Source organism: Leptopilina heterotoma, unplaced genomic scaffold (genome assembly GCF_015476425.1).
Source record: "Leptopilina heterotoma isolate Lh14 unplaced genomic scaffold, ASM1547642v1 Lhet_239, whole genome shotgun sequence".
NCBI classification, from domain to species: domain Eukaryota; kingdom Metazoa; phylum Arthropoda; class Insecta; order Hymenoptera; family Figitidae; genus Leptopilina; species Leptopilina heterotoma.
Genome location: NW_025110955.1, coordinates 271,090 through 291,265, shown reverse-complemented (window position 1 = coordinate 291,265; position 20,176 = coordinate 271,090). Strand labels below are relative to the sequence as shown.

Genomic DNA, 20,176 nt, shown 5'->3' with positions numbered 1-20,176 from the left:
GACACAAAATCATTCAATGGATAACATACTTTGAGTCACAATCAGTGACGAGTTGCTTGCTAAAATTTAGAAAACTGTCATCAATATATAAAACTCGTTCACTAAAATTTAGAAAACTGTCTATTAAATTTTCTATGACTATCAAAAGCATTCAAAAAATTCAACTTCTTTCAGAATTATCCCTAATTTTAGACACTATTTGGTACAGAATGAACACATTTTTTTCGTTGCACAGTTCCGATATTTTATTTACACTCTTAGACGCTTTAGACCAACACATTTTCCAACACATTTTCGCACTTATAATAACTACACGTAGAAACGCACACTTATAACACTTTAAGTTTAGAAGCAAACTGTTCTTATATACCAAATAACAAAATTTTTCACAACTTGTGAGAAATGATTTTGCACTAATAACTACTTTTTAATTAGCGAGAAATATAAAAGAAAATATATTTTCATCGAGGTCAATTTCTAGACGCAATTCAACTGCAAATTGTTAGTTAAGTTAAATATTCACATTACACATAATAGTATATAGGGATATGTATAGCAGACAGCAAAAACACATGGACTATAGAGAAACCGGAAGAAATGCGCATCGGTACACTGCGCAACAATGCGCTAGTGAAGAGCGCCGATTTAGAATACGAGTCAACTAACGTTTCACAAACTTTCACTAATGATTCGTAAACATTCAAACAGCCATTGATAACAATTCAACATTAAATCTAAAACAATTGGTCACATACTGGCATTCTAATCAATCCATGACTCGTTTTCAATCGTTAAGTAAAGTTAAGTAACCATCAACGGAAAAAGTGTCCCGTCTCAAAGTAATATACTAATCCATTAATGGTTGACGGACTTTTTCTTTCCGTGTATCACTGATTCAATTAGCGTATATACGCTAATTAATCAGTGAAATTTCACTAATTCACAGCGTATATACGCTAATTGAATCAGTGATATACTTATCGCTGGGAAAGTAGTGAAATTTCGTTAATTCAGATTTAAAGAGTAGTGTATGAGTTTAATTTATTGTAATGTGAAATTTTCACTTTCTGCAATACTTAACATTTTGCATAAATTGAACTATCAGGTAAAAACACTTTTTTTATTATTTAAATCGTTTTCCTGCGATACGACAAAAATTCTTTTTTGAAAATTTAGTTTTCTTCCTTTGTTTTTAAAAAAATTGTTCTTTGTAATTAATTAATTTATTAACTTATTTTTTATGCTTTAATGTAAAACAGAGAAAAAGTTATTCCGGATATAAATACTACTCAAAGAATGGAGGGATTTTTTTCTTCAAATTGAACATTGTATTGTTAAAATTAAAAAATAAAATTGTACAAAAAAAAGTTATAAACAAAAATCACGATTGTTGCAAGGAGAAATTTATCATGTGCCACTTATGGATGCCTAACGAGCAAAGGTTATAAACGAGTAAGAAGCATTTCAAGTCTTGAAAGCCTTGATTCGTAATAATCAAACTCATGAAGGAACAAGATCACGAAGTAACTAGACAAAATTGAGCAAAATGATAAAATCACTATAATTACTTTCCAACAAATTGATCTTCAGACACACCTAATTGCATCTAGTATGCTATATCATTTCTCTCTATGTAAAATAGCCCAGTAAAGTGTAAATTACACGCTTATGAGATTTACACGAATATTACGAATAAATTGATGATACAAATAAATTTTAATGTACTGATAAATTATTCCTCGAACAATTATTCATTTAATAAATTACTTGCCAATCAGTAGAGACATTTGCATTAATTTTTGAAAAACGAATTAATTAAAAATTTTCCAAAATATAATTATTTTTAATTATAATTGTTTATTTAAAATTTGCAAGTTCAAATTACTTTTTAATAGAGCTGTTCAAAATTCGAACCGAACCGAGTTTAGTTCGGTTTTGGGGCGCCGAAATGTCGAATGTCGAATGTCGGTTTTTCGACATTCGAACTGGGCGACTGAAATGTCGAATTTTAGAATTCGACATTTTAGCGTACCAAAACCGAACAAAACTCGGTTCGGTTCGAATTTTGTAGTAACTCGAATGTCGAATATTCGACATCCGAACTGGGAAATTATTTTCCGCTGAAAGTTCTGATTCGAAAGAAGAAATTTTCTGATAGGGAAATCCGATAGAAGAAACGATGTAATTAACACCTTTAACAATGTGCGGATAATTGTAAAATGGACATTGTCAACACTTCTTAAAGAAGCATTAAAGGATGAAGTTTCTTCTTGAAATATATTATAAACGACAAGTGGTTTGTTATAGTCATTGCTTCACATCCGACAGAAGCGTCTTGATTAGCATGACAGAATGTTCTTCCCACGCGAGCAAGACCAAGTAAATTCACCAAAGGAGAAAATTCACAGCTCTGACATTTACAAAGAAAGCCACTGGCACGCTCATAGCCGCACCCTTGGCGCCCGCTTACACTTACGAGTAAACAAAAGATCTATCTCCATCACATCACTTTTTCTTTTCCGGAAAATCTCTCACCGCAAAAAAAGGAGAACTGACTCTCAATTTTTTTTCGCTCTATCTCTTTTCTTTTCTCGACTAAAACAATAAGGAAGTTGATTCTATTCCATTTTTCAACATATATGCCGCGACTCCAGAAAACTGCAGACATAAAAATAAAAATTAATAATTCATCTATAAAAAGCTACAAGCTAAATTCTACGATTAAATTTAAATTCAAACTTGAAATAAAAAACAGATTATTATTGAGAATTAAATTTTCTTTTTCCTTGACTTTTCCCTGATTTTCAGACTTTTTCCCTGACCCTAAAAAATATTCTGATGCACTCTGAAAATGATTATATATATAATTATAAAAAATGCTCTGTTACATTTATTTACGAATTTCTCTAATTGTAAAATTATTCGAAAACATCAATAACTGTATTTTTAAATGAATACTTAATCATTACTATTTTTTCGTAGGAACTAAAATTCTTCGAAACATTCAAATTCAAAACTTTTTGAAATTTAACAACTTAGAAGAATATTATTACAAAACATGAAGATATCGATAACTCATCGACTCGGAGTGATCGATTTCTTCATGTTTTATAATAATTAAAGATGTCAAGTGATAAAATTATTATTTCATATTATACGAATATTGTTACTGTAACTTCTTAAAAATTATTTTCATCATTTCAATTACATACTATTTAATTATAATATAAAATAATTATTATTCAATTATTATTTTCTAGAATTTTTAACTACAATTCTTATTTAAATCAATTATTTTTAATAATTTTTAAAAAAAGTTCTATGAGAAGAGGCATTTTACGTCAGAAATATCACGATTTGCAAAGGGTAAGCCGATTTGCTCAAAACTTCGTGGGATTATAGTTCAATATAAGAGACTTCTATCCCCCAAATTTTTTCAAAAAAATTCAAAATGTTGAAGATACGCCATTTTGAATTTTAATATTAATTTTATAAAATTTTGAATATCTCGTAATATTTTTTATGGATTTTTATGAAATTTACACATTTTTCAGGTAAAAGTATGTGCTTTAAAATGCAAATAAAGTCAATAAAAAAAATTAATTTTTAAATAAAAAAATTTAAAAAAACTTTTTTAAACAATTTTTTGTTTATTTACTCCTTTCTGAGAAAAATATTATTAACATATTTGGATTCCTTATGAATTCACCTTTAATTTCATAAAAAAATTTATGGAGACTCAACTGGGTCCGGAGATATTGAATGTTTTGGTAAAGGCCTTTCTCCAATAGGTTCCAAAAACTCTGCGTTGCGTCGGTTGCTATGGCAACATAATATGCTAAACTGCTAAAATCAACGCAACGCAGTCATTCGCAGACAAACGCAGAGTTTTGGGAACCTATTGGAGAAAGGCCTTAATGCTGCATCTACATGGCATACACGGAGAGACCCACATTTGTAAAAATTACTAAAAATGGTTGCAATGACCGGAAATAAGGGGACTTTTAGCATAATGTACTACAGAATTAGATAAATTTACAAAAGAAATAGATAAATTTGCTACACTGAAATAGCAAGTTTTAATATTTTGTGTAAGAGTTGTAAATGTAGCGAAAATTGATTATAGTTTTCTCTAATTTAATTAGACAAAATCTGACAAATGAAACCATTTTCCACTAAAACCTACTATCCACTGTAGTAATTTTTGGTGTGCAAGTGTGGCTAGCGAGTGCAGTCATATGGCGCCTGTATTTCTATTGGTTGCTAACTTCGTCAATCTCCGTAAATGAGCCGATGCCATCCGATCATTGACAGTGACTATGTTTCGCGTATGTAAAATAAATTTGGATATTATCTACAATAATTAAATATAAAGTGAAACGTAGGTCGTTCGTTATCTCAGAAATTGACCATTATAAATTAATAAATTTTGCATTTATTCCTGTCCCAAGAACTATGTCTTATTATAAATTGTTAAAAGTAAACTGCTTTCTCGTAAGTGCTGTAAATTTTCATCATTCAATATATAAGGAAACAAAGATGTATGCTTTCAGTGAAATTCGTTGTCGTGCGTGCAGTTGTATTAATTAACCGTGTATTAATTAACCGCGTCTATACATATAAGTGAAATAAACATGTGTGTGTCTTCAAATATTTATCCAACTAATATATAAGTGTGTGTGTGTGTCTGTGTATGTAAAAATCCCTCCAGTTTATCTCCATTAGTCAAGAATTGACAGGAAACCGGCGCCACAGTGGGCCAGGATCGTCGTTTTTTGGCCAAAAATAATAATTATTTAAAAAAACAAGATATTTACGAATAAAAAGTATGATACCTACAGTTTTTGGGGTCGCTGATTACGAATCTAAAGTTAGATTTCAAAAATTCAAAATGGCGGATCCAATATGGCGGACATAAATTTTTTTATATGAATCAATTTTAATGAAGCATAAGTATCTAAAGGTTTTTTGGGTCGCTGATTACGAATCTGAAGTCAGATTTCAAAAATTCAAAATGGGGATCCAAAATAGCGGACACACAATTTTTAAAATTAATTGATTTTTATGAAACTTTGTATCTAGGGGTTTTTTAGGTCGCTGATTACGAATCTGATGTAAGAATTCAAGTGGATTTTAGATTGGATGAGATTCGCCTACAGTTTGTTGCTTGGGAGTTTTTAAGTTTGGTGATTACAAAACTAGTGTCTATAAAATTCAGAAAATAAAAAAAAAATTTCCTGTTATTAGCCTACAAAAATAAAACGTACTGTAGTTTCTAGGATCTACCACGAGGAGGTTACAGGTAAAAATACCATTTTGTATTTTTTTTTTAGATTTTTTTTAGTTTTTGATGTTTACTTATAGGTATATAGTTTATCGCGTGGGTATATCAGGTGCGCATGTAGTACTATTAGAGAATCTGCTTTTATTTCCATGGATCAGGTAAACACTCCATTTCATATCTAAATCTGATTTCAGAAACACAGTGCTCATTTTTACATTTTTAAAATCTGACAACAGATTCGTAATCAGCAACCCGAAAAACCTCTACATACCTATGTTTTATTGAAATTGATTAATTAAAAATTTTTTATGACCGCCATTTTAATTTTTTGAAATCTGACATCAGATACTAAATCAGCGACCCAAAAAACCCATAGATACCTATGTTCAATTCATATTTATTGATTTTAAAATTTTTATGTCCGCCATATTGGATCCGCCATTTTGAATTTTTGAAATCTGACATCAGATTCGTAATCAGCGACACAGAAAACCGTTAAATACCACTGTTCATCATAAATGATTAATTTTGAAAATTGTCTTTATATATTTATGTTTATTGCAATATTGTTGTTATATTAAAAAAATATGAAAAGACGCAAAATGGCACATATTGGCGTCAAAGTAGACATGCTAAGTAATCGTTCTAGAACTTGTTTTTCCAAATATTATGCGGCTCGGAGGAGCTCGACTAACTGAAAGTCGGCACTCTATTGAAAAAACCACTATTTGTTAACTTCAATGGAGCTACATTTTTATAAATTTTATTTTTTAAAAGTTACTATAGGTTTTTTTACTTCAATATATCATATATATAAATGAGAAAAAATAAGTACTTATACAAAAATATTTAATTTATTTCTAGATATATTAAGTATTTCAATCAAAAACATTTCATTATTTTATCTTAAATGTTAAACTTTAAATAGTTCTAGAAGACACAATTTTTTATTATTTAACAAATCCTTTATGCAATAAATTCCTTATTTACTATAAAATACTGTGGATAAATTCTTTTGTGCATATTTGAAAGTTGAAAAATTGTATTTTTGGCCAAAATTCGACGATCCTGACCCACTGTGCGGCGATAAAAATCCGTATTTTTTCTTTCACTCTTTCTTTCTGCATTTACAAACGACTATAGTAATTTTACGTACACAATATTTCTGAGTTTACTACAGTTGTTTGAAACTATTGGACGATATAGTAAGAAACTTTGCTAATTTGGTGAATATTTGTCGGATTAGTGACTTAGTGTAGAAAATAGTAAAAAATACAAAAAGTCCCCTTATTTCCGGTGGTTGCAATGTGAAAATAAGTAGTAAATTCTAGTGTGATTTTATACAAAAATTAGTAATCTCGGTTTCTCCGTGTAGGTAAGGCAAGACGCAACGCGAAACGCACAAAAATACCATGTATTTCTAGCAGGTTTTGCGTTGCGTCTCGCGTTATCTTTACCATGTAGATACAACATAAAAAAAGCGTCGCCGCACCATAGCACCATACTGCACAAGTCCCGTAGTACGTTACTGTAGCCGTGCATTGCTGCTGCAACTAGGCCTATTTTTCACTCACAAAAACTTCAATATCTCCGGACCCAGTTGAGTCTCCATCAATTTTTTTATGAATTAAAGGTAAATTCATAAGGAATCCAAATATGTTAATAACATTTTTCTCAGAAAGGAGTAAATAAACAAAAAATTGTTTAAAAATTTTTTTTAAAATTTTTTTATTTAAAAATTAATTTTTTTTATTAACTTTATTTGCATTTTAAAGTACATACTTTTACTTGAAAAATGTGTAAATTTCATAAAAATCCATAAAAAATATTCCGAGATATTCAAAATTTTATAAAATTAATAATAAAATTCAAAATGGCGTATCTTCAACAATTTTGAATTTTTTTGAAAAAATTTGGGGGAAAGAAGTCTCTTATATAGAACTATAATCCCACAAAGTTTTGCGCAAATCGGCATACCCTTCGCAAATCGTGATATTTCTGATGTGAAATGCCTCTGAATTTTCAAGTCCATTTCCCAGGTAGAAATTGACGACCGGGATGGTACCGGCCCGGTACAAACGGCGGATTATAAGTGCCGGGGCGGTACCGGCATAAGACCGTAATTTTTACCGTCTCGGTACCGGCAAATTGCCGGATGATAACTGCGGCAGGTATCCGGCATACGTACCGGGCCGGTACCGAATTGTCCACCGGGGCGGTACTGGCCCGGTTATTGTTGGAAGGCATTTAGTGCCGGTTTATTACCGGCTGCACAACCGGCTAGGTACTGGTCCAGTACCGGCATAAATCTGTTCATTCCACCGGCGCAGTACCGGTAAATTGCCGGATGATAACTTCGGTAGGTATCCGGCAACCGTACCGGGCCGGCACTGATGAATATCTGACACAGTACCGGGCCGGCACTAAAAAACAACCGGTGTGGTACCGGGCCGGTTAAAAAAATTACATTTCAGTCTGATTAATTGTTTAATTATTATTATCAATGTTATTATTAATTTTAAATTGGAAACAGTAAATATATTAAATGCTGAAACAAAGAAACATAAACAATTATAGAAAAATCTGAAGACTCGAGGAATTGAACTCAGGACCCTGAGGCTGCAAAGTCGACACCACATCCGCTAACCTAAACCTGCATATGGAAAGTAAATGCAAAGTGAGCTTATAAAGTCCAACCGACATTCCACCTGGCAGCAGTACCGGGCTGGCACTAATATTCAACCGGTGCGGTACCGGGCCAGTATTTGTATTTTTTAATTTATTTTAATTCAATTTAAATCATTAAAAATAAATAAATAAAAATAATAATTATAAATAATAATAACCGCCCTATTCACCGGTTAAATACCGGGCCGGCACCAATAAGCAACCTACTCGGTATTAATATAATTGCCGGCATAACTAACTAATTAATTTATTATTAATAATTAAATTATTAAATTAATTATTAAATTAATTTTTGAATTTTTTTTCCTCTTCTTTAATTCTTTTTCTGCTAGTTTAACATTAGCAAACAACCGGGACGACACTGGGCCAGTAATAATATTTTTGTCGGCAAAACTTCTGTGCCAGTAGAAAGTATTAAGTAAATTTTTGTGCTGGGCGGGTGCTGGGCCGGTAAAAAAATTATCACCGGCAAATCTTCTTCGGCGGTATAAAAACAGAAGTAAATTATAGTACCGGGCCGGTGCTGGGCCAGATATTTTTTATCAACCGGCCCGGTACACACTACCAGTACCGGTACAAATCCACATTTACCGCCGGGCCGGTACTGCGCCGGTATTTATTTCATATCCGGCCCGGTACCTTTTTGCCGGTACCGGCATAAGTCCGACTTTACAACCGGTTCGGTACCAGGCCGGTCGTTAGTGCTGGCACACCTCCAACTTTTCTGCCTGGGTTATTACAATACAATATTACGTGAAATTTTGTTCATTCAGAAATTGTTAGTTAAAGATATGAAAAATTCAAAAATTTTAATTTAAAACCTTTTCAAAATTCATTATTTCTAAAAATTCATGCTATAATGCTTTTAATATTCAACTATTATCTAAAATTTTAACTAAAACTCATTTATAAATCAATTTTTATTAGAAAATTCTACAAGAATTCAATTATTTAAAAACAAAAATAAATAATTCATAGAATACTTAAATGTTTCTTAAAATTGAATTCTCATAAAGAAATTTATTAATAATATATATTAAAAAATTTAACTAATTTCAGAAGAATTTGAGTTATTAAATGTTTTCAAAAATCTAAGTTTTTTAAAATTTTCTAATTAAATTCATTCAAAATTGAAATGTTATAAAATTTTAATTGAAACCTATTGAAATTGATCTATTTATGAAATTTGTAAAAGCAACTCTTTTTAAAATTCAATTAATTTTGAAATATTTAAGTAAAATTATTCATTAAATAATTTCTAAATAATAATTTTATAATAGTTCTTCAAGAATTAAGTTATGTAAAAAGAAATGATTGTCAGAAATAGAAAAAATTAAAGGTTTTGTATAAGAAATTCGTGGTGATTTCATAGTATATGAGACAAACAAATAAGACACCGAAATTCAGAATTTTCTTATCAATTCTAAAAAATTAATTTTTTCTGGTACTTTTAATAAAAATTCCTGACTTTTCCCTAAATTCCCTGATCTGTGGCAACCCTGAAAAATTAATATTCTTAAAATTCTTTTTAAAAAAAATATTGGAAACTACGATGAAAAAAGTGCGTAATTTACAAAAAACAGAGACGAAAACTGCGCGTGAAAAGTATGTCAGGTGAATGTGACAATATTATATTCTTGAATTGTAGACGATAACTTTTTAAAAGTGAAACCCAGACGGGAGGCAGTGATGAACCTGCTGGAATTTCTTCTTATATACATTACACCTGTGCCTTTTATATATATATATATATACATGTATTGGATTCACAAATGCCACTCCGGAAAATTAATGACACATTTCGAGTCTCCGCAACTCAGACACTCATCTCACTATGGTTGAGTAGTGGACCAAAACTCATACAATAAAATATCTTATATGTCTCTACTCAAACAAGAAGATGATTTTAGAAAGTTTCGAAATACTCTCATCGCAGCCGCAGGCGTGTCCCAGGATATTCGTCAAAAAAAATAAAGAAAAAAAATGTCCCCCGTGAAAGGAATTTAAAAAATCGATCCTTCTTTTTACCTTCTCCGCAAGAAGGCTAGAGACAGGAGGTGAAACTTCGGTAGTGGGGATGAGTCAAGAACCTTTCTTTAACCAGGCGTTTTTCGTTTCGAAAAGTCGCCGGCGCGGTGCTTCTGCATATTACTCACACATTCAAATTCTTGTATACCATATGTTTTACATATGTGTATGATATGATTTTAATTTGAGGTTAACTTTAAAGTGCAATCAGTGCAATCGAGACACAATTGTACGGAAGCGCCTACCCGCCACCTCGAGGCACTGAGGCATAAACTAGTGGTAAAGCAGTTTTAGCGAGGCATACACGCATATAGGCCTGTAGGCCTACTTGCCTTTGTGCTTTGTTCATGTTTTGTTAGTGGACTGACAATTTTGACAAAGTTAAAATTATAAATATTCAATACTTTTCAAACAAAAATTTTAAATAGTTTTAACCTATTCGACACATTATAAGTGATATATGTAAAAAAATAAATATATTTTGTGAAATTTATTTGATTTCCTTTGCGACAAGGTAAGTTACATTATGCATAATTTTAAGGTTATGGTTGTGTTTGTTACATGTGATGAATTTTATTAATAATAATAATAATAATAATATTTATCATTATTTACATTTTCTATGTGATTCAATGTTTATATAAAAAAATTTAATTTGTTTACTCGACAAATGGTACGCCCTCGACAATTGATGCATTTATCCTACTTTTAAGTTTCTCTATTTCCAAAATGTATTTTAAAAATTTTTTGGTCAAATTAAAATTTTTTTCCTATTAAAAGTTTCACTTCTCAACAGAACACAACTTCATGTTATTGTTATATTGGAAAATTTTAATAATAAATTCCACATTCTACATACACTTTTTTCAATGAAAATGTAATTTTTCATAGTACATTAAAATAATAATAATAATAATTTAATCAATAATAAATAAAATTCATCACATGTAACAAACACAACCATAACCTTAAAATTATGCATAATGTAACTTACCTTGTCGCAAAGGAAATCAAATAAATTTCACAAAATATATTTATTTTTTTACATATATCACTTATAATGTGTCGAATAGGTTAAAACTATTTAAAATTTTTGTTTGAAAAGTATTGAATATTTATAATTTTAACTTTGTCAAAATTGTCAGTCCACTAACAAAACATGAACAAAGCACAAAGGCAAGTATACGGAAGCGCCTATACGCCACTGTAACCGAATCGCGTATGTGTGCATAAAGTAAGGTACAAATACAAGAATTGCGTGCGAGGGACCCCCTTAGGCTAGCTGAAATTCCCTAGAATAGAATTAATTGCGAGCGAGCCTACCCCTTAGGCTAGCTAAAATTCGTTAAAATTAAACGACTGTGTGAAAAGGAGGTTATGTTTTCTTTCCTGAAACATTAATTAAAATTAATTTTTTTAAACATTTCTTTTTCACAAATTGAAAAAAAGAAATCTTGTGAGGTAATAAGTTAAATTTATTTGGAAAAAAGTAAAATAATTTTGAGGTTAAATTGATAATTGTTAGCTCTGTAAAAAAGTTATGTTTAATTAATTTATTAATAATTTTTCAACTCTTATTAAATAGTTTCTACAATGGTCTGTTTTTTAAAATTCGATTTTGTTTTAACTTACATATTTGTATGTATATATTAAAAAAATATAAATATTTCATGTTTAAAATTTCCCATAAATAACACAACTAATTTTCTTTTTGTAAAATGGATCAGAATAATTGTAGACACATTATCAATTTAACTTCAAAATTATTTTACTTTTTTTCCAAATAAATTTAACTTATTACCTCACAAGATTTCTTTTTTTCAATTTGTGAAAAAGAAATGTTTAAAAAAATTAATTTTAATTAATGTTTCAGGAAAGAAAACATAACCTCCTTTTCACACAGTCGTTTAATTTTAACGAATTTCAGCTAGCCTAAGGGGTAGGCTCGCTCGCAATTAATTCTATTCTAGGGAATTTCAGCTAGCCTAAGGGGGTCCCTCGCACGCAATTCTTGTATTTGTACCTTACTTTATGCACACATACGGGATTCGGTTACAGTGGCGTATAGGCGCTTCCGTACAAGTAGGCCTACAGGCCTATATGCGTGTATGCCTCGCTAAAACTGCTTTACCACTAGTTTATGCCTCAGTGCCTCGAGGTGGCGGGTAGGCGCTTCCGTACAATTGACAATGTGTGTCATAACGGATATATAGAAATAATGTGAGTGATTATTAAATTAAGTGTTATTCAAATAGTTAAAAATTCCGAAAACGTGCTGTGTGAAAAGTTGTAACAAGAAGAAAGATAAACACAACACTATGACAATTACTTTTTGTTAACTTTTAATACACTTCATGCTACAGTTTACACATTCTTTTGTTTTTAAAACGTTTTTTTAATAACTGTAAGATGTTTGAAAATATAAACACTTATATTTCATATTGTATTTGTATAGAATATATTTTCCCGTGTTTACGTGTGTTAAATTGCGCACAAGTCCGTCTGGTCTATTGCGGCGAAAACTTTTTTTGAAAGTAAACGCCTGACCATACATCAGCTGAGCGACTCAGCATTGCCATACCCCCACTACCGAAGTTTTACCTCCTGTCTCTAGTCTTCTTGCTTCTCCGTTTGCTACTTCTGTAATTGCCGTTAATTTTTACATTTTACGCGACTGTCACTGTCTTTCACGATTTGTTTTGAATATTTATGGACCTACCTAAACTGTTGACATAGAGAGGACATTTACGATATTTTAAATTTGCATTTCATCGTCTTTCGCACGTCTATGACAAAACCGGAAATTTGCATTTTTAAATAGTCACACGTGCATAATATAATATTTGTAATTTTTTTTCTACGAAAAAGTGTTTTCGAAAATTATTATTATTATTTTCTTAATTGAGTAAAAGTATTTCGCATATTAGCGCGCAGTGAAAAGATTAATATTGGTGTTAATTAAAGCGAATAATATTGATTTTAATTAGAATATTTTTTCTATAAGACTTTCACCTTTTGTCCTGATTCTGAATCAGTGTACAATTAATTCTTTTTTGATATTCCAATCGTGACAAATTTATTATATTTAGATATTTTTTTAATGATTGCTAAACACTAATTAATATCGAATTATTATTGAATTTTAATTTCTTGTATTCGATTTTATATTGATGGTTTGAAATTGATATTTCGATTTGATCTTTAGGATTGATAATGTTTAATTTATTGATCTTTGGCAATTAGTAATTAATTTATTAATTCTTTTGAGTAAATTTATTGTTAAATGTATTTTATGCTTTTATGTTTTATTTATTTTACGTTTATTGTAAATTTTTTTGAAAATTATTAACTTTTTGATTGTAATGCATATATATGTTTATTATATTTGTCAAAGGAATGTTGATAATGATAGTTTTTTGCTTTAATTTTTATCGATTTTATGTATTTTGAACGTCTACATAAGTACGATAATAAATAACAATAAAAATAAAGAAAAGGAGCAAAACTAACATTCTCAACATCTTGACAAGTTACAAAACTAAAATTACTGTATCTTGTTGAGAAGAAATATAAATTCTTCCTGTCGGTATGATCTTTTAACGAGTTCCTTAAAAATCAAAATTTTACGATTACTATATTCAAACGTCGATATTTCATGTCTTGTTATTGCCTTTCAAACTATGATATTTATATTTTTATTATATACACGTAGTACAGAAAAGAAAACAATATTTACCCTTTTTTTTTGTTGAAAAATCGTTTTAAATTCAACGACCCAAAAATTATCAACTCGCAATATTATTTCACTGATAAATTAATACCAACAAAGTTTATTTAGATCACAAATAAATCTAATATATATTTAATTCTCTACAATATACATAGAATTCAATTATTTTGAAAAATTTTGATTAAATTCTTTATGAAAATTGAAATATCCTTATTAATAAAATCAGATGTCTGTCTGTACATTGCTTAAAACTTCAAAATGTTAACATGATTAGTTATTATGGACATCAGTGATTCCAAAAATATTCTTAAAAAATTTAATGTATGTATACGTATATATGTACTAGCTGTCGTACCCGTCTTCGACGGTCTTTAGTTTCTACTAATATATTTGAACAGGTGTCTACCAATCAGGAATTTAATTTGACCGGAAAAAACTAATAATTAGTTACCATTAGCTATTTCATTAGCAAAATATTACTATTTGAATCAGTAAAGGACTTTTTCTATCAAATACTATTTTTAACTAATTCAGATTTACAGAACAGTATTTGTCAATTTGTAGTACTTTATGCGTTTGTAGTATTTCAATTAATGTATTAATAATTAATACTAATTTTCCACCAGCTTTTGAAGTTATGTAGAGTCTAATTTGAACTAATATTGTATCGCAAGTAGACCCCACGTTACGACTGCTAAAATCTAAAATAAGACCTATATTGTAGGCTGAAAGTAGGTCTTAAATTATGACAAATAAAAATATTACATCAATAGAAATTAAAGCAAAGAGCAATTTTTTACAAACGAATTAATAATATAATAAAACTTTTTTAATTAGATAAGAAAATTTCCGATTTTTCCTGGTCGAATTAAATTCCCGGCTATTTCTCGGGTTTCCTTCGCGGTTAATAGAGACTTTGTTAAATGTATTAGTAGAAACTGTAACACGTTTTCAATTCTCACAAGGAAATCTACATGGGATCCACTTTCATTCATTCAAGAAGAACAATTTTAATTCATAAATAGGAATTTGTTATTTATTTTCAAAGTCATTTCTAAAACATTTCTAGAATTCAAAAATAAGAAAATTTTGATTCATAAATCCCAATTTGCTCTAATGGCGTCTTAAGGACTTTCTACATGCTCCACACACTAAAAAAAAAGTTTTACTTTCAGCCTATTTTTGAGGCTGAATTTAAGATGTAAACGGAGTCAGCCCCGTTAAACAAGGACAGACTTATGTGAAATACATGGGCTGAATTTAAGGTGTAAACGGAGTCAGACTTTTTTTTTCCTGTGCAGTGCCCGCTAAAGTCAAATTTGAGTTTTATTGATACTTTTACTGCACCCTTTATATTGAACATATATATTTTATTTTCTACGTTAAATATGACAATACATACTATGAAATTTTCAAACTTAAAACCTAAAAATATCAATATAGAAATTGTTTGCAAACTCACGTTCATTGATTTATTTGATTTTTTGTGAAAAAGCTATAACTTTCGTTCAGCTTAATATTTTTCAATCGGATATGGCTATAAATTTAAGTAAGACGAAGACCATATTTGCTCCATTTACAAGCTTGATGAATATGCCGCTATCACAGTAAACATGACTATATATTAACCCTTAGATGCATACATTTATTTATTCATTTAAATTTGACGAAACTCGTTACTCGGGGGGGTTTTCGGGTCGCTGATTACGAATCTAAGGTCATTTTGAAAAATTCAAAATGGCGGATCCAATATGGCGGACATAAAAAATAAAAAGTCGTTCAATTGAACTGAAACTCGGTACTCGGAGGTACTTGGCGTCGCTGATTACGAATAATTTTGAAAAAATTTGAAATGTCGGAGCCAATTTTTTTTTATCTTTTTCTTGTTTCTTAAAAACTTTTTTTCGTTTCTTAATTTTTTTGCTTTTTTGTTTGTTTGTAGTCTGTTTTCTGTGGCACATATTAACTATTTATATATGAAATTCCAGAAAACATTTTCTCTCTTCTGAAAGGCAGAGATACTCAGCCTTCTATGGCATTGAAAAATTTTTGATTTAAAATCTTGGAAACGCAAAGAACGAATAAGTGTATCCGCGATTTTGGTTCCGACATTTCTAATTTTTTCAAAATGATTCGTAATCAGCGACCCCTAGATCCTCCGAGTACCGAGTTTTTAGTTCAATTGAACGACTTTTTATTTTTTATGTCCGCCATATTGGATCCGCCATTTTGAATTTTTTTAAAATGACCTCAGATTCGTAATCAGCGACCCGACAAACCCCCCGAGTACCGAGATTCGTCAAATTTAAATGAATAAATAAATGTATGCATCTAAGGGTTAATATATGTGGACGTCCACATGAAAAGAGCCCATATTGTCGGTTCCAGTTTTCGAGATAATCGCAATTTAGTAATTTTGGAGCAAAATCTTAATTTTTTTTTTATTTTTTATTATTAATCTACATGTTTTGACAAGTCGAATCATGCGGTTTTAATTAATCTATCGATAATTTAACTGTTTGATTTCATTGGTTCTTCAGAAAAATGAAAAAGGCCCATTTTGTCGGTCATTTGCAAAAGTAATCCGTATTTTAAAAATGAAGGTGTGGAAAAATTTAAAACTTCTTGATTTTTTATCTTTAAGGTGTCCTGGACTGTAAACAATTCTAATCTGAATAACTTCCTAGAAGAACCAGAGATATTGATGTTAGAGTCTTTTTTTTCGTAATTGTCGAAATGAAAATTTGGATATTGCGTCAATTTTTTCATAATAGAGACTGTCAAAAAATTTTAAATAAGTTTAATATCTATTCTTTTCCTTCAAATGACAGAATAAAATTATACCCAATCATTAGTCTTGTAAAAAAATGGTTTTTTAATAGAAAAACTGTCCTTTTTAGAAAAGGGCCCATATTGTCGATTTTTCGTATTTTCAAAATTAAGAGGGGGGATGGTTTTAAAAATTTTAAACCTATTGGTTTTTGATCTTTTAGGTACCCTGGATTGTAAACAATTGTTATCTGAATAACTTCCCAGAAGAACCAGAGATATTGATGTTAGAGTCTTTTTTTCGTAATTGTCGAAATGAAAATTTGGATATTGCGTCAATTTTTTCACAATAGAGACTGTCAAAAAATTTTAAATCAGTTTAATATCTATTCTTTTTCTTCAAATGACACAATAAAATTGTATCTAATCATTAATCTTGTAAAAAAATGGATTTTTAATAGAAAAACTGTCCTTTTTAGAAAAGGGCCCATATTGTCGATTTTTCGTATTTTCGAACTTAAGAGGGAGGGGGGATGATTTTAAAAATTTAAAACCTGTTGGTTTTTTATCTTCAAGGTGCCCTGAACTGGAAACAATTCTTATCTGAATAACTTCCAAGAAGAACCAAAGATACAACAATTAGTTGGTATCGCCATCTTTAATTCCGTTTTTCTCGAAATGAGGTTTGTGGCGTTCTAAACTTTGAAATTTCGTAACTCAGCGAATTTTTAACCAAAAAAGTTCTAAGACCACTCAAAATTTTCCAAATTTTGCCAGGAATACGCCCATATAGATAACTCCAATAGTGCCAAAATGGGCCCTTTTCATGTGGACGTCCACATTTATTGGTTAAATAATAATAATAATAATAATAATAATAATAAAAATAATAATAATAATAATATTATTATAATAAATGCAATTAGTTATTGTAATAATTAATTAGCTATGATATATATAATAAAAGAAATTTATGATTATACTGATAATGTGAACTATAACATGGCGAGATCCGCTTTTGTAAGGGATTAAAATTACCTAATAAACCCACCGTTGACGTGATTAATTCTGAAAATAAATTTGGAGGGACGGAGATTCGAACCACAGTCAACCTGAGATTTGCGCATGAAGCGAAAGACCTAACAAAAACGAAACTAACCAACTGAGCTAAACAAGTAACTAGCGTAGAAAAAAAAATCTTTCCCTTAGGGTGTAAACCAAATAGTGCCACAAATAGTGTGTGGCAACCCTGATTCCTTGCTGGTGTGAAAAAGACCGCGCTTATTTGAAAATAATATTACCATACGAAAATGAGAATTTAAAATCAAACGTATTTATTTATTCAATTTTTTATTAACTAACCTAAATAATATTAATATTTACGTGTAATTTGCAGTTAAACTGCCAGTACAGACCTAACATCCGTCATTCTTCCGACGCCCGTAGAAGAATGAAATCCGCAGGCGGAACAAATCCAGTACCACGCCAGTACTGACGAAAGTAGAAAGGCGGATCCAAAATTCTGAGCCTAATCTGTTCAACGCCGGTTGAATTTTGGGATCCGAATCGGTACAAAACATCGGTACTGGCGGTCCGCACGGGCGAGGATCCCAGGCGGTTGTAAACTCCGACATTCGCCCGACTTTTCCTCCTGGGTTTGCTCAGATTCAAATGAAGCACTTGGGATGAGTAAAAGTGGAATTTTATGTGTTTCATAGCGTCTATATACACAAAGTGTATATAGACGCTATATATACACATCAGTATTTATCAATTTGAAGTACTTTTTGCATTTGCAGTGTTTCAAGTAATGCATTAAAAAATAATTCAAAATTTTTTTTTAGAATGTAGGGTCTAGGAGTATGAAAGTAGGGTCTACGAGGTTTAAAAGAACGGTATAGGTTTCTTAGAAGTAGACCCTCCTTTGCTTCTCCAAATGGAAGATTGGCAAATTTCCGCCTGTTTTGGGAGTCAAAGTAGGGTCTAATTGTATTAGAATTAGACCCTTCTTTACTACTCCTAACACTCAACAGACCCTGAAAATTCAGGGTGAAAGTAGGGCTTAAATTTCGACTCGGGAACTCCAAAAAATTGGTGGAAAATTTGATCAATTTTTAATACATTAATTAAAGTACTACAAATTGACAAATATTGTTCTCTGCATTTGATTCGGTTAAAATAACTAATTTGATAATAAAAAGTCAATCACTGATTCAAATAGTAATATTTTCCTACTGAAATAGCTAATGGTAACTAATTATTATTTTTTTCCGGTCAAATTAAATTCCCGAGCTATTTCTTGATTTTCCAGATTGGTATAGACACACTGTTAAATGTATTGGTAGAAACTAAAACCCGTCGAAGACGGGTACGACAGTACCCGTAGTTAGTACCAGTAGTTTTCAATATAATTTAAAATAAAATCCTAAAAAAATTTAATTCTTTTTAAAATTTTTAATAAAATTCTTATCAAGATTTCAATTTTAAAGAAAATGTTAATTAAAACAATCTGCGCAGACATTCAATTACTTAGAAAAATTCTGATAAAATTATTTATGAGAATTAAATTCTTTTCTTAAATAATAAAATGAAATTCAATTATTTTGAAAAATTTTGATTAAATTCTTTATGAAAATTGAAATATTTTCAATATAATTTTAATTAAATTCCTTGGAAAATTCAATTCTTTTCAAAAATTAAAAAAAAATTCTTATTTTAATTTAATTATTTTCAATACAATTTCAATAAAATTTCTCAATAGAATCTAATTATTTTTAAAAATTTAATAAAATTCTTTTCTTCGCAGAAATTCAATAATTTTGAAAAATTTTGGTAAGATTCTTTACAAGAATTTCACTTATTTTTTAAACAATTTTAGTGAAATTCTTAACAATATTTCAACTATTTTTATAATTAATAAAATTTCTTGAAAGAATTCAATTCTTTAAAAGAAAATGTTAATTATAAGAATCTGAGCAGAAATTCAATTATTTTCAAAAATTTTGATACCTAAAACTCTTCATTAAGAATTTAAATATTTTTAATATTATTTTTGTGAAATTTTTCGTGAATATGAACTTATTTTTAAAAATTATTCCACGTTCACTTGGGAATTTTCTTTATACAAATAAAAAAAAATTTCCAATCCATAGAGAATTTCAATTTCAAACAGCTTTTCTCATTAAAATACAAATTTACTTTCCTATCAAAGCATCACTGAAATCGTACATCCAATCAATCGCTGTCTTTCAATCTGAGCACCACACGACAAAAAAGAGAGAGAAGGAAAAAAGAAACAAGAAAGTGATAAGTGCAAAGAAATTATTTTCGAAGTGTGAAAAAAAATGTACACAACAGAAAATCATAGAAATCTGGACATTAATCGCGTATCAAGGTATAATATTGAATGTGAAAAGAGACGAAGCTTATATCAAGTGATACATGACGAATATAATCGTGCACCATGCATTTCGCGAAAGTGAATTTGTGATTGTGCGTACGTATAAAACCATCGTTCGATTTCACGTTGATATTAAAGAGAAGCTACTGCATTTTCTAAACAACGAAGATCTGTTCTTCTTTTCTCCCAAGAGGTAATGACTCACCTATCGTTAAAGATACCTGATGTTTATACGAGACTGATGATCACGATTCTCTTCTGATATAAAATGGCAACG

General features: G+C 29.9%; 2 protein-coding genes across 5 annotated transcripts in view; one reads left to right on the top strand and one right to left on the bottom strand.

Moving 5' to 3' along the window:
• LOC122502817 (transcription activator MSS11-like) overlaps window positions 1-20,176 on the bottom strand; it is a 132,471-nt gene that overhangs the window by 15,941 nt on the left and 96,354 nt on the right. Inside the window, exon 1 of one of the 3 annotated variants that reach the window (XM_043613080.1) lies at window positions 12,330-12,509. The exons of the other annotated variants lie outside the window; for them this stretch is intronic. The gene's annotated coding sequence lies outside the window, so the exon portion shown is untranslated. Of the gene's footprint in view, window positions 1-12,329; window positions 12,510-20,176 lie in introns of those variants that run through there. 3 annotated transcript variants of the gene reach the window in all.
• Window positions 12,152-20,176, top strand: part of LOC122502819 (ras-related and estrogen-regulated growth inhibitor) — a 144,496-nt gene continuing 136,471 nt past the window's right edge. The window contains exon 1 of one of the 2 annotated variants that reach the window (XM_043613085.1): window positions 12,152-12,220. The gene's annotated coding sequence lies outside the window, so the exon portion shown is untranslated. Of the gene's footprint in view, window positions 12,221-19,710; window positions 20,093-20,176 lie in introns of those variants that run through there. The other variant, XM_043613083.1, reaches the window with a different exon arrangement.